This window comes from Centroberyx affinis, unplaced genomic scaffold, assembly GCF_046629955.1.
Source record: "Centroberyx affinis isolate AG114_WGS23_722 - 3 ecotype Tasmania unplaced genomic scaffold, CSIRO-AGI_Caff_v1 ptg003898l_1, whole genome shotgun sequence".
NCBI lineage: Eukaryota > Metazoa > Chordata > Actinopteri > Beryciformes > Berycidae > Centroberyx > Centroberyx affinis.
The window spans coordinates 165,585-185,752 of NW_027281736.1; the positions used below are offsets into that span (position 1 = coordinate 165,585).

The 20,168-nt window shown below is 53.8% G+C and overlaps 40 non-coding genes across 40 annotated transcripts; 21 read left to right on the forward strand and 19 right to left on the reverse strand.

Moving 5' to 3' along the window:
* Positions 1 to 358: 358 nt before the first annotated feature.
* Positions 359 to 429, reverse strand: trnag-gcc (transfer RNA glycine (anticodon GCC)). Its single transcript has one exon. It is a non-coding gene; the product is annotated as a tRNA-Gly (tRNA).
* A 143-nt stretch (positions 430 to 572) lies between these two features.
* On the forward strand, positions 573 to 655 carry trnal-cag (transfer RNA leucine (anticodon CAG)). Its single transcript has one exon. It is a non-coding gene; the product is annotated as a tRNA-Leu (tRNA).
* A 636-nt stretch (positions 656 to 1,291) lies between these two features.
* Positions 1,292 to 1,362, reverse strand: trnag-gcc (transfer RNA glycine (anticodon GCC)). The gene has a single exon. It is a non-coding gene; the product is annotated as a tRNA-Gly (tRNA).
* Positions 1,363 to 1,505: 143 nt separating this feature from the next.
* trnal-cag (transfer RNA leucine (anticodon CAG)) lies at positions 1,506 to 1,588 on the forward strand. The gene has a single exon. It is a non-coding gene; the product is annotated as a tRNA-Leu (tRNA).
* A 636-nt stretch (positions 1,589 to 2,224) lies between these two features.
* On the reverse strand, positions 2,225 to 2,295 carry trnag-gcc (transfer RNA glycine (anticodon GCC)). Its single transcript has one exon. It is a non-coding gene; the product is annotated as a tRNA-Gly (tRNA).
* A 143-nt stretch (positions 2,296 to 2,438) lies between these two features.
* trnal-cag (transfer RNA leucine (anticodon CAG)) lies at positions 2,439 to 2,521 on the forward strand. Its single transcript has one exon. It is a non-coding gene; the product is annotated as a tRNA-Leu (tRNA).
* Positions 2,522 to 3,157: 636 nt separating this feature from the next.
* On the reverse strand, positions 3,158 to 3,228 carry trnag-gcc (transfer RNA glycine (anticodon GCC)). Its single transcript has one exon. It is a non-coding gene; the product is annotated as a tRNA-Gly (tRNA).
* Positions 3,229 to 3,371: 143 nt separating this feature from the next.
* On the forward strand, positions 3,372 to 3,454 carry trnal-cag (transfer RNA leucine (anticodon CAG)). Its single transcript has one exon. It is a non-coding gene; the product is annotated as a tRNA-Leu (tRNA).
* A 635-nt stretch (positions 3,455 to 4,089) lies between these two features.
* trnag-gcc (transfer RNA glycine (anticodon GCC)) lies at positions 4,090 to 4,160 on the reverse strand. Its single transcript has one exon. It is a non-coding gene; the product is annotated as a tRNA-Gly (tRNA).
* A 143-nt stretch (positions 4,161 to 4,303) lies between these two features.
* trnal-cag (transfer RNA leucine (anticodon CAG)) lies at positions 4,304 to 4,386 on the forward strand. Its single transcript has one exon. It is a non-coding gene; the product is annotated as a tRNA-Leu (tRNA).
* A 635-nt stretch (positions 4,387 to 5,021) lies between these two features.
* Positions 5,022 to 5,092, reverse strand: trnag-gcc (transfer RNA glycine (anticodon GCC)). The gene has a single exon. It is a non-coding gene; the product is annotated as a tRNA-Gly (tRNA).
* A 166-nt stretch (positions 5,093 to 5,258) lies between these two features.
* Positions 5,259 to 5,341, forward strand: trnal-cag (transfer RNA leucine (anticodon CAG)). The gene has a single exon. It is a non-coding gene; the product is annotated as a tRNA-Leu (tRNA).
* A 611-nt stretch (positions 5,342 to 5,952) lies between these two features.
* Positions 5,953 to 6,023, reverse strand: trnag-gcc (transfer RNA glycine (anticodon GCC)). Its single transcript has one exon. It is a non-coding gene; the product is annotated as a tRNA-Gly (tRNA).
* A 143-nt stretch (positions 6,024 to 6,166) lies between these two features.
* Positions 6,167 to 6,249, forward strand: trnal-cag (transfer RNA leucine (anticodon CAG)). Its single transcript has one exon. It is a non-coding gene; the product is annotated as a tRNA-Leu (tRNA).
* Positions 6,250 to 6,860: 611 nt separating this feature from the next.
* On the reverse strand, positions 6,861 to 6,931 carry trnag-gcc (transfer RNA glycine (anticodon GCC)). Its single transcript has one exon. It is a non-coding gene; the product is annotated as a tRNA-Gly (tRNA).
* A 143-nt stretch (positions 6,932 to 7,074) lies between these two features.
* On the forward strand, positions 7,075 to 7,157 carry trnal-cag (transfer RNA leucine (anticodon CAG)). Its single transcript has one exon. It is a non-coding gene; the product is annotated as a tRNA-Leu (tRNA).
* Positions 7,158 to 7,768: 611 nt separating this feature from the next.
* trnag-gcc (transfer RNA glycine (anticodon GCC)) lies at positions 7,769 to 7,839 on the reverse strand. Its single transcript has one exon. It is a non-coding gene; the product is annotated as a tRNA-Gly (tRNA).
* A 143-nt stretch (positions 7,840 to 7,982) lies between these two features.
* On the forward strand, positions 7,983 to 8,065 carry trnal-cag (transfer RNA leucine (anticodon CAG)). The gene has a single exon. It is a non-coding gene; the product is annotated as a tRNA-Leu (tRNA).
* Positions 8,066 to 8,676: 611 nt separating this feature from the next.
* On the reverse strand, positions 8,677 to 8,747 carry trnag-gcc (transfer RNA glycine (anticodon GCC)). The gene has a single exon. It is a non-coding gene; the product is annotated as a tRNA-Gly (tRNA).
* Positions 8,748 to 8,890: 143 nt separating this feature from the next.
* Positions 8,891 to 8,973, forward strand: trnal-cag (transfer RNA leucine (anticodon CAG)). Its single transcript has one exon. It is a non-coding gene; the product is annotated as a tRNA-Leu (tRNA).
* Positions 8,974 to 9,593: 620 nt separating this feature from the next.
* On the reverse strand, positions 9,594 to 9,664 carry trnag-gcc (transfer RNA glycine (anticodon GCC)). Its single transcript has one exon. It is a non-coding gene; the product is annotated as a tRNA-Gly (tRNA).
* Positions 9,665 to 9,807: 143 nt separating this feature from the next.
* trnal-cag (transfer RNA leucine (anticodon CAG)) lies at positions 9,808 to 9,890 on the forward strand. Its single transcript has one exon. It is a non-coding gene; the product is annotated as a tRNA-Leu (tRNA).
* Positions 9,891 to 10,706: 816 nt separating this feature from the next.
* On the forward strand, positions 10,707 to 10,789 carry trnal-cag (transfer RNA leucine (anticodon CAG)). Its single transcript has one exon. It is a non-coding gene; the product is annotated as a tRNA-Leu (tRNA).
* A 611-nt stretch (positions 10,790 to 11,400) lies between these two features.
* trnag-gcc (transfer RNA glycine (anticodon GCC)) lies at positions 11,401 to 11,471 on the reverse strand. The gene has a single exon. It is a non-coding gene; the product is annotated as a tRNA-Gly (tRNA).
* Positions 11,472 to 11,614: 143 nt separating this feature from the next.
* On the forward strand, positions 11,615 to 11,697 carry trnal-cag (transfer RNA leucine (anticodon CAG)). Its single transcript has one exon. It is a non-coding gene; the product is annotated as a tRNA-Leu (tRNA).
* Positions 11,698 to 12,308: 611 nt separating this feature from the next.
* On the reverse strand, positions 12,309 to 12,379 carry trnag-gcc (transfer RNA glycine (anticodon GCC)). Its single transcript has one exon. It is a non-coding gene; the product is annotated as a tRNA-Gly (tRNA).
* Positions 12,380 to 12,522: 143 nt separating this feature from the next.
* On the forward strand, positions 12,523 to 12,605 carry trnal-cag (transfer RNA leucine (anticodon CAG)). Its single transcript has one exon. It is a non-coding gene; the product is annotated as a tRNA-Leu (tRNA).
* A 611-nt stretch (positions 12,606 to 13,216) lies between these two features.
* On the reverse strand, positions 13,217 to 13,287 carry trnag-gcc (transfer RNA glycine (anticodon GCC)). Its single transcript has one exon. It is a non-coding gene; the product is annotated as a tRNA-Gly (tRNA).
* Positions 13,288 to 13,430: 143 nt separating this feature from the next.
* Positions 13,431 to 13,513, forward strand: trnal-cag (transfer RNA leucine (anticodon CAG)). Its single transcript has one exon. It is a non-coding gene; the product is annotated as a tRNA-Leu (tRNA).
* An 825-nt stretch (positions 13,514 to 14,338) lies between these two features.
* trnal-cag (transfer RNA leucine (anticodon CAG)) lies at positions 14,339 to 14,421 on the forward strand. The gene has a single exon. It is a non-coding gene; the product is annotated as a tRNA-Leu (tRNA).
* Positions 14,422 to 15,032: 611 nt separating this feature from the next.
* On the reverse strand, positions 15,033 to 15,103 carry trnag-gcc (transfer RNA glycine (anticodon GCC)). The gene has a single exon. It is a non-coding gene; the product is annotated as a tRNA-Gly (tRNA).
* A 143-nt stretch (positions 15,104 to 15,246) lies between these two features.
* trnal-cag (transfer RNA leucine (anticodon CAG)) lies at positions 15,247 to 15,329 on the forward strand. Its single transcript has one exon. It is a non-coding gene; the product is annotated as a tRNA-Leu (tRNA).
* Positions 15,330 to 16,776: 1,447 nt separating this feature from the next.
* On the reverse strand, positions 16,777 to 16,847 carry trnag-gcc (transfer RNA glycine (anticodon GCC)). The gene has a single exon. It is a non-coding gene; the product is annotated as a tRNA-Gly (tRNA).
* Positions 16,848 to 16,990: 143 nt separating this feature from the next.
* Positions 16,991 to 17,073, forward strand: trnal-cag (transfer RNA leucine (anticodon CAG)). Its single transcript has one exon. It is a non-coding gene; the product is annotated as a tRNA-Leu (tRNA).
* A 611-nt stretch (positions 17,074 to 17,684) lies between these two features.
* On the reverse strand, positions 17,685 to 17,755 carry trnag-gcc (transfer RNA glycine (anticodon GCC)). The gene has a single exon. It is a non-coding gene; the product is annotated as a tRNA-Gly (tRNA).
* A 143-nt stretch (positions 17,756 to 17,898) lies between these two features.
* On the forward strand, positions 17,899 to 17,981 carry trnal-cag (transfer RNA leucine (anticodon CAG)). The gene has a single exon. It is a non-coding gene; the product is annotated as a tRNA-Leu (tRNA).
* A 602-nt stretch (positions 17,982 to 18,583) lies between these two features.
* Positions 18,584 to 18,654, reverse strand: trnag-gcc (transfer RNA glycine (anticodon GCC)). The gene has a single exon. It is a non-coding gene; the product is annotated as a tRNA-Gly (tRNA).
* Positions 18,655 to 18,797: 143 nt separating this feature from the next.
* On the forward strand, positions 18,798 to 18,880 carry trnal-cag (transfer RNA leucine (anticodon CAG)). Its single transcript has one exon. It is a non-coding gene; the product is annotated as a tRNA-Leu (tRNA).
* Positions 18,881 to 19,482: 602 nt separating this feature from the next.
* Positions 19,483 to 19,553, reverse strand: trnag-gcc (transfer RNA glycine (anticodon GCC)). Its single transcript has one exon. It is a non-coding gene; the product is annotated as a tRNA-Gly (tRNA).
* Positions 19,554 to 19,696: 143 nt separating this feature from the next.
* On the forward strand, positions 19,697 to 19,779 carry trnal-cag (transfer RNA leucine (anticodon CAG)). The gene has a single exon. It is a non-coding gene; the product is annotated as a tRNA-Leu (tRNA).
* The last annotated feature ends 389 nt before the right edge of the window (positions 19,780 to 20,168 follow it).

Below are 20,168 nucleotides of genomic sequence, written 5' to 3' on the forward strand. Positions count from 1 at the left end.
ATGGGGGGGGGGGGGACTTGGTGACGGCGGAGTGATATGACTAGATGCGCAACGGCAGTCTGGCGCGTTAAACGGTCCCGTTACCCAAGAAAGAACAGACCTCAGCATGCCTTAGTTGTCCAGTCAGACTTGAAGGTTGAGGAAAGTGTAAAGTGGCGGCTTCAATGGCCCATTCACAGGGTGAGCACCATCCAAACCCTACGGAAACCAAGTTGACACATCTGATTAACCTGCCGGTGGAACAACACTGTGATGAGGACGATGAGCGCTTTACAGTGCCATTGTTGCCTTTGCCGTCGTGGGAACCCTTGAGTCTTGACGGCTTTTGCTTGCGTGAGCTGGAGGTTGAAAAGCTTGCTGCATTGGCCGGGAATCGAACCCGGGCCTCCCGCGTGGCAGGCGAGAATTCTACCACTGAACCACCAATGCAAGTTCGAAGGGCCCTTTTGACCCCCGGAAATTGACCGACAGGCAGCACACGCGTCTCCGCTTACCTGCGACAATTAAAGGCGCAACGCCTAAGGTTTGCACCGGCTGCCCCTCTAGATCTGTCTGAATGTCTCCGAGCCGGAGTCAGGATGGCCGAGCGGTCTAAGGCGCTGCGTTCAGGTCGCAGTCTCCCCTGGAGGCGTGGGTTCGAATCCCACTTCTGACAGCCAAGGTTTTGGACCGCAGTTGGATCAGGTCACGTAGTGCAGGCAAACCACAAGGCCAGACAAGTGTGATCATCGCCGGATAAACATCAACCAACTCACTGTCGCAGAATCGCCCAAGCTACAAGCAGCATTCAAAACTTTGGTGCTGTCTGAACAAATGAAAAGTGGCCTTGGGAAAAGCTTCCACCTTTCTGACCTCACTCAGCCCGGTGTTTGTCTGCGGTAAATTGTGTGCGGCACAAGGTGCCGCTAGTTACTTTGATTGGAAATCAACAAGATGGGGGGGGGGGGGACTTGGTGACGGCGGAGTGATATGACTAGATGCGCAACGGCAGTCTGGCGCGTTAAACGGTCCCGTTACCCAAGAAAGAACAGACCTCAGCATGCCTTAGTTGTCCAGTCAGACTTGAAGGTTGAGGAAAGTGTAAAGTGGCGGCTTCAATGGCCCATTCACAGGGTGAGCACCATCCAAACCCTACGGAAACCAAGTTGACACATCTGATTAACCTGCCGGTGGAACAACACTGTGATGAGGACGATGAGCGCTTTACAGTGCCATTGTTGCCTTTGCCGTCGTGGGAACCCTTGAGTCTTGACGGCTTTTGCTTGCGTGAGCTGGAGGTTGAAAAGCTTGCTGCATTGGCCGGGAATCGAACCCGGGCCTCCCGCGTGGCAGGCGAGAATTCTACCACTGAACCACCAATGCAAGTTCGAAGGGCCCTTTTGACCCCCGGAAATTGACCGACAGGCAGCACACGCGTCTCCGCTTACCTGCGACAATTAAAGGCGCAACGCCTAAGGTTTGCACCGGCTGCCCCTCTAGATCTGTCTGAATGTCTCCGAGCCGGAGTCAGGATGGCCGAGCGGTCTAAGGCGCTGCGTTCAGGTCGCAGTCTCCCCTGGAGGCGTGGGTTCGAATCCCACTTCTGACAGCCAAGGTTTTGGACCGCAGTTGGATCAGGTCACGTAGTGCAGGCAAACCACAAGGCCAGACAAGTGTGATCATCGCCGGATAAACATCAACCAACTCACTGTCGCAGAAGCGCCCAAGCTACAAGCAGCATTCAAAACTTTGGTGCTGTCTGAACAAATGAAAAGTGGCCTTGGGAAAAGCTTCCACCTTTCTGACCTCACTCAGCCCGGTGTTTGTCTGCGGTAAATTGTGTGCGGCACAAGGTGCCGCTAGTTACTTTGATTGGAAATCAACAAGATGGGGGGGGGGGGGACTTGGTGACGGCGGAGTGATATGACTAGATGCGCAACGGCAGTCTGGCGCGTTAAACGGTCCCGTTACCCAAGAAAGAACAGACCTCAGCATGCCTTAGTTGTCCAGTCAGACTTGAAGGTTGAGGAAAGTGTGAAGTGGCGGCTTCAATGGCCCATTCACAGGGTGAGCACCATCCAAACCCTACGGAAACCAAGTTGACACATCTGATTAACCTGCCGGTGGAACAACACTGTGATGAGGACGATGAGCGCTTTACAGTGCCATTGTTGCCTTTGCCGTCGTGGGAACCCTTGAGTCTTGACGGCTTTTGCTTGCGTGAGCTGGAGGTTGAAAAGCTTGCTGCATTGGCCGGGAATCGAACCCGGGCCTCCCGCGTGGCAGGCGAGAATTCTACCACTGAACCACCAATGCAAGTTCGAAGGGCCCTTTTGACCCCCGGAAATTGACCGACAGGCAGCACACGCGTCTCCGCTTACCTGCGACAATTAAAGGCGCAACGCCTAAGGTTTGCACCGGCTGCCCCTCTAGATCTGTCTGAATGTCTCCGAGCCGGAGTCAGGATGGCCGAGCGGTCTAAGGCGCTGCGTTCAGGTCGCAGTCTCCCCTGGAGGCGTGGGTTCGAATCCCACTTCTGACAGCCAAGGTTTTGGACCGCAGTTGGATCAGGTCACGTAGTGCAGGCAAACCACAAGGCCAGACAAGTGTGATCATCGCCGGATAAACATCAACCAACTCAATGTCGCAGAAGCGCCCAAGCTACAAGCAGCATTCAAAACTTTGGTGCTGTCTGAACAAATGAAAAGTGGCCTTGGGAAAAGCTTCCACCTTTCTGACCTCACTCAGCCCGGTGTTTGTCTGCGGTAAATTGTGTGCGGCACAAGGTGCCGCTAGTTACTTTGATTGGAAATCAACAAGATGGGGGGGGGGGGGACTTGGTGACGGCGGAGTGATATGACTAGATGCGCAACGGCAGTCTGGCGCGTTAAACGGTCCCGTTACCCAAGAAAGAACAGACCTCAGCATGCCTTAGTTGTCCAGTCAGACTTGAAGGTTGAGGAAAGTGTGAAGTGGCGGCTTCAATGGCCCATTCACAGGGTGAGCACCATCCAAACCCTACGGAAACCAAGTTGACACATCTGATTAACCTGCCGGTGGAACAACACTGTGATGAGGACGATGAGCGCTTTACAGTGCCATTGTTGCCTTTGCCGTCGTGGGAACCCTTGAGTCTTGACGGCTTTTGCTTGCGTGAGCTGGAGGTTGAAAAGCTTGCTGCATTGGCCGGGAATCGAACCCGGGCCTCCCGCGTGGCAGGCGAGAATTCTACCACTGAACCACCAATGCAAGTTCGAAGGGCCCTTTTGACCCCCGGAAATTGACCGACAGGCAGCACACGCGTCTCCGCTTACCTGCGACAATTAAAGGCGCAACGCCTAAGGTTTGCACCGGCTGCCCCTCTAGATCTGTCTGAATGTCTCCGAGCCGGAGTCAGGATGGCCGAGCGGTCTAAGGCGCTGCGTTCAGGTCGCAGTCTCCCCTGGAGGCGTGGGTTCGAATCCCACTTCTGACAGCCAAGGTTTTGGACCGCAGTTGGATCAGGTCACGTAGTGCAGGCAAACCACAAGGCCAGACAAGTGTGATCATCGCCGGATAAACATCAACCAACTCACTGTCGCAGAAGCGCCCAAGCTACAAGCAGCATTCAAAACTTTGGTGCTGTCTGAACAAATGAAAAGTGGCCTTGGGAAAAGCTTCCACCTTTCTGACCTCACTCAGCCCGGTGTTTGTCTGCGGTAAATTGTGTGCGGCACAAGGTGCCGCTAGTTACTTTGATTGGAAATCAACAAGATGGGGGGGGGGGGACTTGGTGACGGCGGAGTGATATGACTAGATGCGCAACGGCAGTCTGGCGCGTTAAACGGTCCCGTTACCCAAGAAAGAACAGACCTCAGCATGCCTTAGTTGTCCAGTCAGACTTGAAGGTTGAGGAAAGTGTGAAGTGGCGGCTTCAATGGCCCATTCACAGGGTGAGCACCATCCAAACCCTACGGAAACCAAGTTGACACATCTGATTAACCTGCCGGTGGAACAACACTGTGATGAGGACGATGAGCGCTTTACAGTGCCATTGTTGCCTTTGCCGTCGTGGGAACCCTTGAGTCTTGACGGCTTTTGCTTGCGTGAGCTGGAGGTTGAAAAGCTTGCTGCATTGGCCGGGAATCGAACCCGGGCCTCCCGCGTGGCAGGCGAGAATTCTACCACTGAACCACCAATGCAAGTTCGAAGAGCCCTTTTGACCCCCGGAAATTGACCGACAGGCAGCACACGCGTCTCCGCTTACCTGCGACAATTAAAGGCGCAACGCCTAAGGTTTGCACCGGCTGCCCCTCTAGATCTGTCTGAATGTCTCCGAGCCGGAGTCAGGATGGCCGAGCGGTCTAAGGCGCTGCGTTCAGGTCGCAGTCTCCCCTGGAGGCGTGGGTTCGAATCCCACTTCTGACAGCCAAGGTTTTGGACCGCAGTTGGATCAGGTCACGTAGTGCAGGCAAACCACAAGGCCAGACAAGTGTGATCATCGCCGGATAAACATCAACCAACTCACTGTCGCAGAAGCGCCCAAGCTACAAGCAGCGTTCAAAACTTTGGTGCTGGCTGAACAAATGAAAAGTGGCCTTGGGAAAAGCTTCCACCTTTCTGACCTCACTCAGCCCGGTGTTTGTCTGCGGTAAATTGTGTGCGGCACAAGGTGCCGCTAGTTACTTTGATTGGAAATCAACAAGATGGGGGGGGGGGGACTTGGTGACGGCGGAGTGATATGACTAGATGCGCAACGGCAGTCTGGCGCGTTAAACGGTCCCGTTACCCAAGAAAGAACAGACCTCAGCATGCCTTAGTTGTCCAGTCAGACTTGAAGGTTGAGGAAAGTGTGAAGTGGCGGCTTCAATGGCCCATTCACAGGGTGAGCACCATCCAAACCCTACGGAAACCAAGTTGACACATCTGATTAACCTGCCGGTGGAACAACACTGTGATGAGGACGATGAGCGCTTTACAGTGCCATTGTTGCCTTTGCCGTCGTGGGAACCCTTGAATCTTGACGGCTTTTGCTTGCGTGAGCTGGAGGTTGAAAAGCTTGCTGCATTGGCCGGGAATCGAACCCGGGCCTCCCGCGTGGCAGGCGAGAATTCTACCACTGAACCACCAATGCAAGTTCGAAGGGCCCTTTTGACCCCCGGAAATTGACCGACAGGCAGCACACGCGTCTCCGCTTACCTGCGACAATTAAAGCCGCTTACCTGCGACAATTAAAGGCGCAACGCCTAAGGTTTGCACCGGCTGCCCCTCTAGATCTGTCTGAATGTCTCCGAGCCGGAGTCAGGATGGCCGAGCGGTCTAAGGCGCTGCGTTCAGGTCGCAGTCTCCCCTGGAGGCGTGGGTTCGAATCCCACTTCTGACAGCCAAGGTTTTGGACCGCAGTTGGATCAGGTCACGTAGTGCAGGCAAACCACAAGGCCAGACAAGTGTGATCATCGCCGGATAAACATCAACCAACTCACTGTCGCAGAAGCGCCCAAGCTACAAGCAGCATTCAAAACTTTGGTGCTGTCTGAACAAATGAAAAGTGGCCTTGGGAAAAGCTTCCACCTTTCTGACCTCACTCAGCCCGGTGTTTGTCTGCGGTAAATTGTGTGCGGCACAAGGTGCCGCTAGTTACTTTGATTGGAAATCAACAAGATGACAACAAGATGACTAGATGCGCAACGGCAGTCTGGCGCGTTAAACGGTCCCGTTACCCAAGAAAGAACAGACCTCAGCATGCCTTAGTTGTCCAGTCAGACTTGAAGGTTGAGGAAAGTGTGAAGTGGCGGCTTCAATGGCCCATTCACAGGGTGAGCACCATCCAAACCCTACGGAAACCAAGTTGACACATCTGATTAACCTGCCGGTGGAACAACACTGTGATGAGGACGATGAGCGCTTTACAGTGCCATTGTTGCCTTTGCCGTCGTGGGAACCCTTGAGTCTTGACGGCTTTTGCTTGCGTGAGCTGGAGGTTGAAAAGCTTGCTGCATTGGCCGGGAATCGAACCCGGGCCTCCCGCGTGGCAGGCGAGAATTCTACCACTGAACCACCAATGCAAGTTCGAAGGGCCCTTTTGACCCCCGGAAATTGACCGACAGGCAGCACACGCGTCTCCGCTTACCTGCGACAATTAAAGGCGCAACGCCTAAGGTTTGCACCGGCTGCCCCTCTAGATCTGTCTGAATGTCTCCGAGCCGGAGTCAGGATGGCCGAGCGGTCTAAGGCGCTGCGTTCAGGTCGCAGTCTCCCCTGGAGGCGTGGGTTCGAATCCCACTTCTGACAGCCAAGGTTTTGGACCGCAGTTGGATCAGGTCACGTAGTGCAGGCAAACCACAAGGCCAGACAAGTGTGATCATCGCCGGATAAACATCAACCAACTCACTGTCGCAGAAGCGCCCAAGCTACAAGCAGCATTCAAAACTTTGGTGCTGTCTGAACAAATGAAAAGTGGCCTTGGGAAAAGCTTCCACCTTTCTGACCTCACTCAGCCCGGTGTTTGTCTGCGGTAAATTGTGTGCGGCACAAGGTGCCGCTAGTTACTTTGATTGGAAATCAACAAGATGACAACAAGATGACTAGATGCGCAACGGCAGTCTGGCGCGTTAAACGGTCCCGTTACCCAAGAAAGAACAGACCTCAGCATGCCTTAGTTGTCCAGTCAGACTTGAAGGTTGAGGAAAGTGTGAAGTGGCGGCTTCAATGGCCCATTCACAGGGTGAGCACCATCCAAACCCTACGGAAACCAAGTTGACACATCTGATTAACCTGCCGGTGGAACAACACTGTGATGAGGACGATGAGCGCTTTACAGTGCCATTGTTGCCTTTGCCGTCGTGGGAACCCTTGAGTCTTGACGGCTTTTGCTTGCGTGAGCTGGAGGTTGAAAAGCTTGCTGCATTGGCCGGGAATCGAACCCGGGCCTCCCGCGTGGCAGGCGAGAATTCTACCACTGAACCACCAATGCAAGTTCGAAGGGCCCTTTTGACCCCCGGAAATTGACCGACAGGCAGCACACGCGTCTCCGCTTACCTGCGACAATTAAAGGCGCAACGCCTAAGGTTTGCACCGGCTGCCCCTCTAGATCTGTCTGAATGTCTCCGAGCCGGAGTCAGGATGGCCGAGCGGTCTAAGGCGCTGCGTTCAGGTCGCAGTCTCCCCTGGAGGCGTGGGTTCGAATCCCACTTCTGACAGCCAAGGTTTTGGACCGCAGTTGGATCAGGTCACGTAGTGCAGGCAAACCACAAGGCCAGACAAGTGTGATCATCGCCGGATAAACATCAACCAACTCACTGTCGCAGAAGCGCCCAAGCTACAAGCAGCATTCAAAACTTTGGTGCTGTCTGAACAAATGAAAAGTGGCCTTGGGAAAAGCTTCCACCTTTCTGACCTCACTCAGCCCGGTGTTTGTCTGCGGTAAATTGTGTGCGGCACAAGGTGCCGCTAGTTACTTTGATTGGAAATCAACAAGATGACAACAAGATGACTAGATGCGCAACGGCAGTCTGGCGCGTTAAACGGTCCCGTTACCCAAGAAAGAACAGACCTCAGCATGCCTTAGTTGTCCAGTCAGACTTGAAGGTTGAGGAAAGTGTGAAGTGGCGGCTTCAATGGCCCATTCACAGGGTGAGCACCATCCAAACCCTACGGAAACCAAGTTGACACATCTGATTAACCTGCCGGTGGAACAACACTGTGATGAGGACGATGAGCGCTTTACAGTGCCATTGTTGCCTTTGCCGTCGTGGGAACCCTTGAGTCTTGACGGCTTTTGCTTGCGTGAGCTGGAGGTTGAAAAGCTTGCTGCATTGGCCGGGAATCGAACCCGGGCCTCCCGCGTGGCAGGCGAGAATTCTACCACTGAACCACCAATGCAAGTTCGAAGGGCCCTTTTGACCCCCGGAAATTGACCGACAGGCAGCACACGCGTCTCCGCTTACCTGCGACAATTAAAGGCGCAACGCCTAAGGTTTGCACCGGCTGCCCCTCTAGATCTGTCTGAATGTCTCCGAGCCGGAGTCAGGATGGCCGAGCGGTCTAAGGCGCTGCGTTCAGGTCGCAGTCTCCCCTGGAGGCGTGGGTTCGAATCCCACTTCTGACAGCCAAGGTTTTGGACCGCAGTTGGATCAGGTCACGTAGTGCAGGCAAACCACAAGGCCAGACAAGTGTGATCATCGCCGGATAAACATCAACCAACTCACTGTCGCAGAAGCGCCCAAGCTACAAGCAGCATTCAAAACTTTGGTGCTGTCTGAACAAATGAAAAGTGGCCTTGGGAAAAGCTTCCACCTTTCTGACCTCACTCAGCCCGGTGTTTGTCTGCGGTAAATTGTGTGCGGCACAAGGTGCCGCTAGTTACTTTGATTGGAAATCAACAAGATGACAACAAGATGACTAGATGCGCAACGGCAGTCTGGCGCGTTAAACGGTCCCGTTACCCAAGAAAGAACAGACCTCAGCATGCCTTAGTTGTCCAGTCAGACTTGAAGGTTGAGGAAAGTGTGAAGTGGCGGCTTCAATGGCCCATTCACAGGGTGAGCACCATCCAAACCCTACGGAAACCAAGTTGACACATCTGATTAACCTGCCGGTGGAACAACACTGTGATGAGGACGATGAGCGCTTTACAGTGCCATTGTTGCCTTTGCCGTCGTGGGAACCCTTGAGTCTTGACGGCTTTTGCTTGCGTGAGCTGGAGGTTGAAAAGCTTGCTGCATTGGCCGGGAATCGAACCCGGGCCTCCCGCGTGGCAGGCGAGAATTCTACCACTGAACCACCAATGCAAGTTCGAAGGGCCCTTTTGACCCCCGGAAATTGACCGACAGGCAGCACACGCGTCTCCGCTTACCTGCGACAATTAAAGGCGCAACGCCTAAGGTTTGCACCGGCTGCCCCTCTAGATCTGTCTGAATGTCTCCGAGCCGGAGTCAGGATGGCCGAGCGGTCTAAGGCGCTGCGTTCAGGTCGCAGTCTCCCCTGGAGGCGTGGGTTCGAATCCCACTTCTGACAGCCAAGGTTTTGGACCGCAGTTGGATCAGGTCACGTAGTGCAGGCAAACCACAAGGCCAGACAAGTGTGATCATCGCCGGATAAACATCAACCAACTCACTGTCGCAGAAGCGCCCAAGCTACAAGCAGCATTCAAAACTTTGGTGCTGTCTGAACAAATGAAAAGTGGCCTTGGGAAAAGCTTCCACCTTTCTGACCTCACTCAGCCCGGTGTTTGTCTGCGGTAAATTGTGTGCGGCACAAGGTGCCGCTAGTTACTTTGATTGGAAATCAACAAGATGACAACAAGATGACTAGATGCGCAACGGCAGTCTGGCGCGTTAAACGGTCCCGTTACCCAAGAAAGAACAGACCTCAGCATGCCTTAGTTGCCTTAGTTGTCCAGTCAGACTTGAAGGTTGAGGAAAGTGTGAAGTGGCGGCTTCAATGGCCCATTCACAGGGTGAGCACCATCCAAACCCTACGGAAACCAAGTTGACACATCTGATTAACCTGCCGGTGGAACAACACTGTGATGAGGACGATGAGCGCTTTACAGTGCCATTGTTGCCTTTGCCGTCGTGGGAACCCTTGAGTCTTGACGGCTTTTGCTTGCGTGAGCTGGAGGTTGAAAAGCTTGCTGCATTGGCCGGGAATCGAACCCGGGCCTCCCGCGTGGCAGGCGAGAATTCTACCACTGAACCACCAATGCATGTTCGAAGGGCCCTTTTGACCCCCGGAAATTGACCGACAGGCAGCACACGCGTCTCCGCTTACCTGCGACAATTAAAGGCGCAACGCCTAAGGTTTGCACCGGCTGCGCCTCTAGATCTGTCTGAATGTCTCCGAGCCGGGGTCAGGATGGCCGAGCGGTCTAAGGCGCTGCGTTCAGGTCGCAGTCTCCCCTGGAGGCGTGGGTTCGAATCCCACTTCTGACAGCCAAGGTTTTGGACCGCAGTTGGATCAGGTCACGTAGTGCAGGCAAACCACAAGGCCAGACAAGTGTGATCATCGCCGGATAAACATCAACCAACTCACTGTCGCAGAAGCGCCCAAGCTACAAGCAGCATTCAAAACTTTGGTGCTGTCTGAACAAATGAAAAGTGGCCTTGGGAAAAGCTTCCACCTTTCTGACCTCACTCAGCCCGGTGTTTGTCTGCGGTAAATTGTGTGCGGCACAAGGTGCCGCTAGTTACTTTGATTGGAAATCAACAAGATGACAACAAGATGACTAGATGCGCAACGGCAGTCTGGCGCGTTAAACGGTCCCGTTACCCAAGAAAGAACAGACCTCAGCATGCCTTAGTTGTCCAGTCAGACTTGAAGGTTGAGGAAAGTGTGAAGTGGCGGCTTCAATGGCCCATTCACAGGGTGAGCACCATCCAAACCCTACGGAAACCAAGTTGACACATCTGATTAACCTGCCGGTGGAACAACACTGTGATGAGGACGATGAGCGCTTTACAGTGCCATTGCCGTCGTGGGAACCCTTGAGTCTTGACGGCTTTTGCTTGCGTGAGCTGGAGGTTGAAAAGCTTGCTGCATTGGCCGGGAATCGAACCCGGGCCTCCCGCGTGGCAGGCGAGAATTCTACCACTGAACGACCAATGCAAGTTCGAAGGGCCCTTTTGACCCCCGGAAATTGACCGACAGGCAGCACACGCGTCTCCGCTTACCTGCGACAATTAAAGGCGCAACGCCTAAGGTTTGCACCGGCTGCCCCTCTAGATCTGTCTGAATGTCTCCGAGCCGGAGTCAGGATGGCCGAGCGGTCTAAGGCGCTGCGTTCAGGTCGCAGTCTCCCCTGGAGGCGTGGGTTCGAATCCCACTTCTGACAGCCAAGGTTTTGGACCGCAGTTGGATCAGGTCACGTAGTGCAGGCAAACCACAAGGCCAGACAAGTGTGATCATCGCCGGATAAACATCAACCAACTCACTGTTGCAGAAGCGCCCAAGCTACAAGCAGCATTCAAAACTTTGGTGCTGTCTGAACAAATGAAAAGTGGCCTTGGGAAAAGCTTCCACCTTTCTGACCTCACTCAGCCCGGTGTTTGTCTGCGGTAAATTGTGTGCGGCACAAGGTGCCGCTAGTTACTTTGATTGGAAATCAACAAGATGACAACAAGATGACTAGATGCGCAACGGCAGTCTGGCGCGTTAAACGGTCCCGTTACCCAAGAAAGAACAGACCTCAGCATGCCTTAGTTGTCCAGTCAGACTTGAAGGTTGAGGAAAGTGTGAAGTGGCGGCTTCAATGGCCCATTCACAGGGTGAGCACCATCCAAACCCTACGGAAACCAAGTTGACACATCTGATTAACCTGCCGGTGGAACAACACTGTGATGAGGACGATGAGCGCTTTACAGTGCCATTGTTGCCTTTGCCGTCGTGGGAACCCTTGAGTCTTGACGGCTTTTGCTTGCGTGAGCTGGAGGTTGAAAAGCTTGCTGCATTGGCCGGGAATCGAACCCGGGCCTCCCGCGTGGCAGGCGAGAATTCTACCACTGAACCACCAATGCAAGTTCGAAGGGCCCTTTTGACCCCCGGAAATTGACCGACAGGCAGCACACGCGTCTCCGCTTACCTGCGACAATTAAAGGCGCAACGCCTAAGGTTTGCACCGGCTGCCCCTCTAGATCTGTCTGAATGTCTCCGAGCCGGAGTCAGGATGGCCGAGCGGTCTAAGGCGCTGCGTTCAGGTCGCAGTCTCCCCTGGAGGCGTGGGTTCGAATCCCACTTCTGACAGCCAAGGTTTTGGACCGCAGTTGGATCAGGTCACGTAGTGCAGGCAAACCACAAGGCCAGACAAGTGTGATCATCGCCGGATAAACATCAACCAACTCACTGTTGCAGAAGCGCCCAAGCTACAAGCAGCATTCAAAACTTTGGTGCTGTCTGAACAAATGAAAAGTGGCCTTGGGAAAAGCTTCCACCTTTCTGACCTCACTCAGCCCGGTGTTTGTCTGCGGTAAATTGTGTGCGGCACAAGGTGCCGCTAGTTACTTTGATTGGAAATCAACAAGATGACAACAAGATGACTAGATGCGCAACGGCAGTCTGGCGCGTTAAACGGTCCCGTTACCCAAGAAAGAACAGACCTCAGCATGCCTTAGTTGTCCAGTCAGACTTGAAGGTTGAGGAAAGTGTGAAGTGGCGGCTTCAATGGCCCATTCACAGGGTGAGCACCATCCAAACCCTACGGAAACCAAGTTGACACATCTGATTAACCTGCCGGTGGAACAACACTGTGATGAGGACGATGAGCGCTTTACAGTGCCATTGTTGCCTTTGCCGTCGTGGGAACCCTTGAGTCTTGACGGCTTTTGCTTGCGTGAGCTGGAGGTTGAAAAGCTTGCTGCATTGGCCGGGAATCGAACCCGGGCCTCCCGCGTGGCAGGCGAGAATTCTACCACTGAACCACCAATGCAAGTTCGAAGGGCCCTTTTGACCCCCGGAAATTGACCGACAGGCAGCACACGCGTCTCCGCTTACCTGCGACAATTAAAGGCGCAACGCCTAAGGTTTGCACCGGCTGCCCCTCTAGATCTGTCTGAATGTCTCCGAGCCGGAGTCAGGATGGCCGAGCGGTCTAAGGCGCTGCGTTCAGGTCGCAGTCTCCCCTGGAGGCGTGGGTTCGAATCCCACTTCTGACAGCCAAGGTTTTGGACCGCAGTTGGATCAGGTCACGTAGTGCAGGCAAACCACAAGGCCAGACAAGTGTGATCATCGCCGGATAAACATCAACCAACTCACTGTCGCAGAAGCGCCCAAGCTACAAGCAGCATTCAAAACTTTGGTGCTGTCTGAACAAATGAAAAGTGGCCTTGGGAAAAGCTTCCACCTTTCTGACCTCACTCAGCCCGGTGTTTGTCTGCGGTAAATTGTGTGCGGCACAAGGTGCCGCTAGTTACTTTGATTGGAAATCAACAAGATGACAACAAGATGACTAGATGCGCAACGGCAGTCTGGCGCGTTAAACGGTCCCGTTACCCAAGAAAGAACAGACCTCAGCATGCCTTAGTTGTCCAGTCAGACTTGAAGGTTGAGGAAAGTGTGAAGTGGCGGCTTCAATGGCCCATTCACAGGGTGAGCACCATCCAAACCCTACGGAAACCAAGTTGACACATCTGATTAACCTGCCGGTGGAACAACACTGTGATGAGGACGATGAGCGCTTTACAGTGCCATTGTTGCCTTTGCCGTCGTGGGAACCCTTGAGTCTTGACGGCTTTTGCTTGCGTGAGCTGGAGGTTGAAAAGCTTGCTGCATTGGCCGGGAATCGAACCCGGGCCTCCCGCGTGGCAGGCGAGAATTCTACCACTGAACCACCAATGCAAGTTCGAAGGGCCCTTTTGACCCCCGGAAATTGACCGACAGGCAGCACACGCGTCTCCGCTTACCTGCGACAATTAAAGGCGCAACGCCTAAGGTTTGCACCGGCTGCCCCTCTAGATCTGTCTGAATGTCTCCGAGCCGGAGTCAGGATGGCCGAGCGGTCTAAGGCGCTGCGTTCAGGTCGCAGTCTCCCCTGGAGGCGTGGGTTCGAATCCCACTTCTGACAGCCAAGGTTTTGGACCGCAGTTGGATCAGGTCACGTAGTGCAGGCAAACCACAAGGCCAGACAAGTGTGATCATCGCCGGATAAACATCAACCAACTCACTGTCGCAGAAGCGCCCAAGCTACAAGCAGCATTCAAAACTTTGGTGCTGTCTGAACAAATGAAAAGTGGCCTTGGGAAAAGCTTCCACCTTTCTGACCTCACTCAGCCCGGTGTTTGTCTGCGGTAAATTGTGTGCGGCACAAGGTGCCGCTAGTTACTTTGATTGGAAATCAACAAGATGACAACAAGATGACTAGATGCGCAACGGCAGTCTGGCGCGTTAAACGGTCCCGTTACCCAAGAAAGAACAGACCTCAGCATGCCTTAGTTGTCCAGTCAGACTTGAAGGTTGAGGAAAGTGTGAAGTGGCGGCTTCAATGGCCCATTCACAGGGTGAGCACCATCCAAACCCTACGGAAACCAAGTTGACACATCTGATTAACCTGCCGGTGGAACAACACTGTGATGAGGACGATGAGCGCTTTACAGTGCCATTGTTGCCTTTGCCGTCGTGGGAACCCTTGAGTCTTGACGGCTTTTGCTTGCGTGAGCTGGAGGTTGAAAAGCTTGCTGCATTGGCCGGGAATCGAACCCGGTCCTCCCGCGTGGCAGGCGAGAATTCTACCACTGAACCACCAATGCATGTTCGAAGGGCCCTTTTGACCCCCGAAAATTGACCGACAGGCAGCACACGCGTCTCCGCTTACCTGCGACAATTAAAGGCGCAACGCCTAAGGTTTGCACCGGCTGCGCCTCTAGATCTGTCTGAATGTCTCCGAGCCGGAGTCAGGATGGCCGAGCGGTCTAAGGCGCTGCGTTCAGGTCGCAGTCTCCCCTGGAGGCGTGGGTTCGAATCCCACTTCTGACAGCCAAGGTTTTGGACCGCAGTTGGATCAGGTCACGTAGTGCAGGCAAACCACAAGGCCAGACAAGTGTGATCATCGCCGGATAAACATCAACCAACTCACTGTCGCAGAAGCGCCCAAGCTACAAGCAGCATTCAAAACTTTGGTGCTGTCTGAACAAATGAAAAGTGGCCTTGGGAAAAGCTTCCACCTTTCTGACCTCACTCAGCCCGGTGTTTGTCTGCGGTAAATTGTGTGCGGCACAAGGTGCCGCTAGTTACTTTGATTGGAAATCAACAAGATGACAACAAGATGACTAGATGCGCAACGGCAGTCTGGCGCGTTAAACGGTCCCGTTACCCAAGAAAGAACAGACCTCAGCATGCCTTAGTTGTCCAGTCAGACTTGAAGGTTGAGGAAAGTGTGAAGTGGCGGCTTCAATGGCCCATTCACAGGGTGAGCACCATCCAAACCCTACGGAAACCAAGTTGACACATCTGATTAACCTGCCGGTGGAACAACACTGTGATGAGGACGATGAGCGCTTTACAGTGCCATTGTTGCCTTTGCCGTCGTGGGAACCCTTGAGTCTTGACGGCTTTTGCTTGCGTGAGCTGGAGGTTGAAAAGCTTGCTGCATTGGCCGGGAATCGAACCCGGGCCTCCCGCGTGGCAGGCGAGAATTCTACCACTGAACCACCAATGCAAGTTCGAAGGGCCCTTTTGACCCCCGGAAATTGACCGACAGGCAGCACACGCGTCTCCGCTTACCTGCGACAATTAAAGGCGCAACGCCTAAGGTTTGCACCGGCTGCCCCTCTAGATCTGTCTGAATGTCTCCGAGCCGGAGTCAGGATGGCCGAGCGGTCTAAGGCGCTGCGTTCAGGTCGCAGTCTCCCCTGGAGGCGTGGGTTCGAATCCCACTTCTGACAGCCAAGGTTTTGGACCGCAGTTGGATCAGGTCACGTAGTGCAGGCAAACCACAAGGCCAGACAAGTGTGATCATCGCCGGATAAACATCAACCAACTCACTGTCGCAGAAGCGCCCAAGCTACAAGCAGCATTCAAAACTTTGGTGCTGTCTGAACAAATGAAAAGTGGCCTTGGGAAAAGCTTCCACCTTTCTGACCTCACTCAGCCCGGTGTTTGTCTGCGGTAAATTGTGTGCGGCACAAGGTGCCGCTAGTTACTTTGATTGGAAATCAACAAGATGACAACAAGATGACTAGATGCGCAACGGCAGTCTGGCGCGTTAAACGGTCCCGTTACCCAAGAAAGAACAGACCTCAGCATGCCTTAGTTGTCCAGTCAGACTTGAAGGTTGAGGAAAGTGTGAAGTGGCGGCTTCAATGGCCCATTCACAGGGTGAGCACCATCCAAACCCTACGGAAACCAAGTTGACACATCTGATTAACCTGCCGGTGGAACAACACTGTGATGAGGACGATGAGCGCTTTACAGTGCCATTGCCGTCGTGGGAACCCTTGAGTCTTGACGGCTTTTGCTTGCGTGAGCTGGAGGTTGAAAAGCTTGCTGCATTGGCTGGGAATCGAACCCGGGCCTCCCGCGTGGCAGGCGAGAATTCTACCACTGAACCACCAATGCAAGTTCGAAGGGCCCTTTTGACCCCCGGAAATTGACCGACAGGCAGCACACGCGTCTCCGCTTACCTGCGACAATTAAAGGCGCAACGCCTAAGGTTTGCACCGGCTGCCCCTCTAGATCTGTCTGAATGTCTCCGAGCCGGAGTCAGGATGGCCGAGCGGTCTAAGGCGCTGATCAGGTCAGCGAGATCAGGTCACGTAGTGCAGGCAAACCACAAGGCCAGACAAGTGTGATCATCGCCGGATAAACATCAACCAACTCACTGTCGCAGAAGCGCCCAAGCTACAAGCAGCATTCAAAACTTTGGTGCTGTCTGAACAAATGAAAAGTGGCCTTGGGAAAAGCTTCCACCTTTCTGACCTCACTCAGCCCGGTGTTTGTCTGCGGTAAATTGTGTGCGGCACAAGGTGCCGCTAGTTACTTTGATTGGAAATCAACAAGATGACAACAAGATGACTAGATGCGCAACGGCAGTCTGGCGCGTTAAACGGTCCCGTTACCCAAGAAAGAACAGACCTCAGCATGCCTTAGTTGTCCAGTCAGACTTGAAGGTTGAGGAAAGTGTGAAGTGGCGGCTTCAATGGCCCATTCACAGGGTGAGCACCATCCAAACCCTACGGAAACCAAGTTGACACATCTGATTAACCTGCCGGTGGAACAACACTGTGATGAGGACGATGAGCGCTTTACAGTGCCATTGTTGCCTTTGCCGTCGTGGGAACCCTTGAGTCTTGACGGCTTTTGCTTGCGTGAGCTGGAGGTTGAAAAGCTTGCTGCATTGGCCGGGAATCGAACCCGGGCCTCCCGCGTGGCAGGCGAGAATTCTACCACTGAACCACCAATGCAAGTTCGAAGGGCCCTTTTGACCCCCGGAAATTGACCGACAGGCAGCACACGCGTCTCCGCTTACCTGCGACAATTAAAGGCGCAACGCCTAAGGTTTGCACCGGCTGCCCCTCTAGATCTGTCTGAATGTCTCCGAGCCGGAGTCAGGATGGCCGAGCGGTCTAAGGCGCTGCGTTCAGGTCGCAGTCTCCCCTGGAGGCGTGGGTTCGAATCCCACTTCTGACAGCCAAGGTTTTGGACCGCAGTTGGATCAGGTCACGTAGTGCAGGCAAACCACAAGGCCAGACAAGTGTGATCATCGCCGGATAAACATCAACCAACTCACTGTTGCAGAAGCGCCCAAGCTACAAGCAGCATTCAAAACTTTGGTGCTGTCTGAACAAATGAAAAGTGGCCTTGGGAAAAGCTTCCACCTTTCTGACCTCACTCAGCCCGGTGTTTGTCTGCGGTAAATTGTGTGCGGCACAAGGTGCCGCTAGTTACTTTGATTGGAAATCAACAAGATGACAACAAGATGACTAGATGCGCAACGGCAGTCTGGCGCGTTAAACGGTCCCGTTACCCAAGAAAGAACAGACCTCAGCATGCCTTAGTTGTCCAGTCAGACTTGAAGGTTGAGGAAAGTGTGAAGTGGCGGCTTCAATGGCCCATTCACAGGGTGAGCACCATCCAAACCCTACGGAAACCAAGTTGACACATCTGATTAACCTGCCGGTGGAACAACACTGTGATGAGGACGATGAGCGCTTTACAGTGCCATTGTTGCCTTTGCCGTCGTGGGAACCCTTGAGTCTTGACGGCTTTTGCTTGCGTGAGCTGGAGGTTGAAAAGCTTGCTGCATTGGCCGGGAATCGAACCCGGGCCTCCCGCGTGGCAGGCGAGAATTCTACCACTGAACCACCAATGCAAGTTCGAAGGGCCCTTTTGACCCCCGGAAATTGACCGACAGGCAGCACACGCGTCTCCGCTTACCTGCGACAATTAAAGGCGCAACGCCTAAGGTTTGCACCGGCTGCCCCTCTAGATCTGTCTGAATGTCTCCGAGCCGGAGTCAGGATGGCCGAGCGGTCTAAGGCGCTGCGTTCAGGTCGCAGTCTCCCCTGGAGGCGTGGGTTCGAATCCCACTTCTGACAGCCAAGGTTTTGGACCGCAGTTGGATCAGGTCACGTAGTGCAGGCAAACCACAAGGCCAGACAAGTGTGATCATCGCCGGATAAACATCAACCAACTCACTGTCGCAGAAGCGCCCAAGCTACAAGCAGCATTCAAAACTTTGGTGCTGTCTGAACAAATGAAAAGTGGCCTTGGGAAAAGCTTCCACCTTTCTGACCTCACTCAGCCCGGTGTTTGTCTGCGGTAAATTGTGTGCGGCACAAGGTGCCGCTAGTTACTTTGATTGGAAATCAACAAGATGACAACAAGATGACTAGATGCGCAACGGCAGTCTGGCGCGTTAAACGGTCCCGTTACCCAAGAAAGAACAGACCTCAGCATGCCTTAGTTGTCCAGTCAGACTTGAAGGTTGAGGAAAGTGTGAAGTGGCGGCTTCAATGGCCCATTCACAGGGTGAGCACCATCCAAACCCTACGGAAACCAAGTTGACACATCTGATTAACCTGCCGGTGGAACAACACTGTGATGAGGACGATGAGCGCTTTACAGTGCCATTGCCGTCGTGGGAACCCTTGAGTCTTGACGGCTTTTGCTTGCGTGAGCTGGAGGTTGAAAAGCTTGCTGCATTGGCCGGGAATCGAACCCGGGCCTCCCGCGTGGCAGGCGAGAATTCTACCACTGAACCACCAATGCAAGTTCGAAGGGCCCTTTTGACCCCCGGAAATTGACCGACAGGCAGCACACGCGTCTCCGCTTACCTGCGACAATTAAAGGCGCAACGCCTAAGGTTTGCACCGGCTGCCCCTCTAGATCTGTCTGAATGTCTCCGAGCCGGAGTCAGGATGGCCGAGCGGTCTAAGGCGCTGCGTTCAGGTCGCAGTCTCCCCTGGAGGCGTGGGTTCGAATCCCACTTCTGACAGCCAAGGTTTTGGACCGCAGTTGGATCAGGTCACGTAGTGCAGGCAAACCACAAGGCCAGACAAGTGTGATCATCGCCGGATAAACATCAACCAACTCACTGTCGCAGAAGCGCCCAAGCTACAAGCAGCATTCAAAACTTTGGTGCTGTCTGAACAAATGAAAAGTGGCCTTGGGAAAAGCTTCCACCTTTCTGACCTCACTCAGCCCGGTGTTTGTCTGCGGTAAATTGTGTGCGGCACAAGGTGCCGCTAGTTACTTTGATTGGAAATCAACAAGATGACAACAAGATGACTAGATGCGCAACGGCAGTCTGGCGCGTTAAACGGTCCCGTTACCCAAGAAAGAACAGACCTCAGCATGCCTTAGTTGTCCAGTCAGACTTGAAGGTTGAGGAAAGTGTGAAGTGGCGGCTTCAATGGCCCATTCACAGGGTGAGCACCATCCAAACCCTACGGAAACCAAGTTGACACATCTGATTAACCTGCCGGTGGAACAACACTGTGATGAGGACGATGAGCGCTTTACAGTGCCATTGCCGTCGTGGGAACCCTTGAGTCTTGACGGCTTTTGCTTGCGTGAGCTGGAGGTTGAAAAGCTTGCTGCATTGGCCGGGAATCGAACCCGGGCCTCCCGCGTGGCAGGCGAGAATTCTACCACTGAACCACCAATGCAAGTTCGAAGGGCCCTTTTGACCCCCGGAAATTGACCGACAGGCAGCACACGCGTCTCCGCTTACCTGCGACAATTAAAGGCGCAACGCCTAAGGTTTGCACCGGCTGCCCCTCTAGATCTGTCTGAATGTCTCCGAGCCGGAGTCAGGATGGCCGAGCGGTCTAAGGCGCTGCGTTCAGGTCGCAGTCTCCCCTGGAGGCGTGGGTTTGAATCCCACTTCTGACAGCCAAGGTTTTGGACCGCAGTTGGATCAGGTCACGTAGTGCAGGCAAACCACAAGGCCAGACAAGTGTGATCATCGCCGGATAAACATCAACCAACTCACTGTCGCAGAAGCGCCCAAGCTACAAGCAGCATTCAAAACTTTGGTGCTGTCTGAACAAATGAAAAGTGGCCTTGGGAAAAGCTTCCACCTTTCTGACCTCACTCAGCCCGGTGTTTGTCTGCGGTAAATTGTGTGCGGCACAAGGTGCCGCTAGTTACTTTGATTGGAAATCAACAAGATGACAACAAGATGACTAGATGCGCAACGGCAGTCTGGCGCGTTAAACGGTCCCGTTACCCAAGAAAGAACAGACCTCAGCATGCCTTAGTTGTCCAGTCAGACTTGAAGG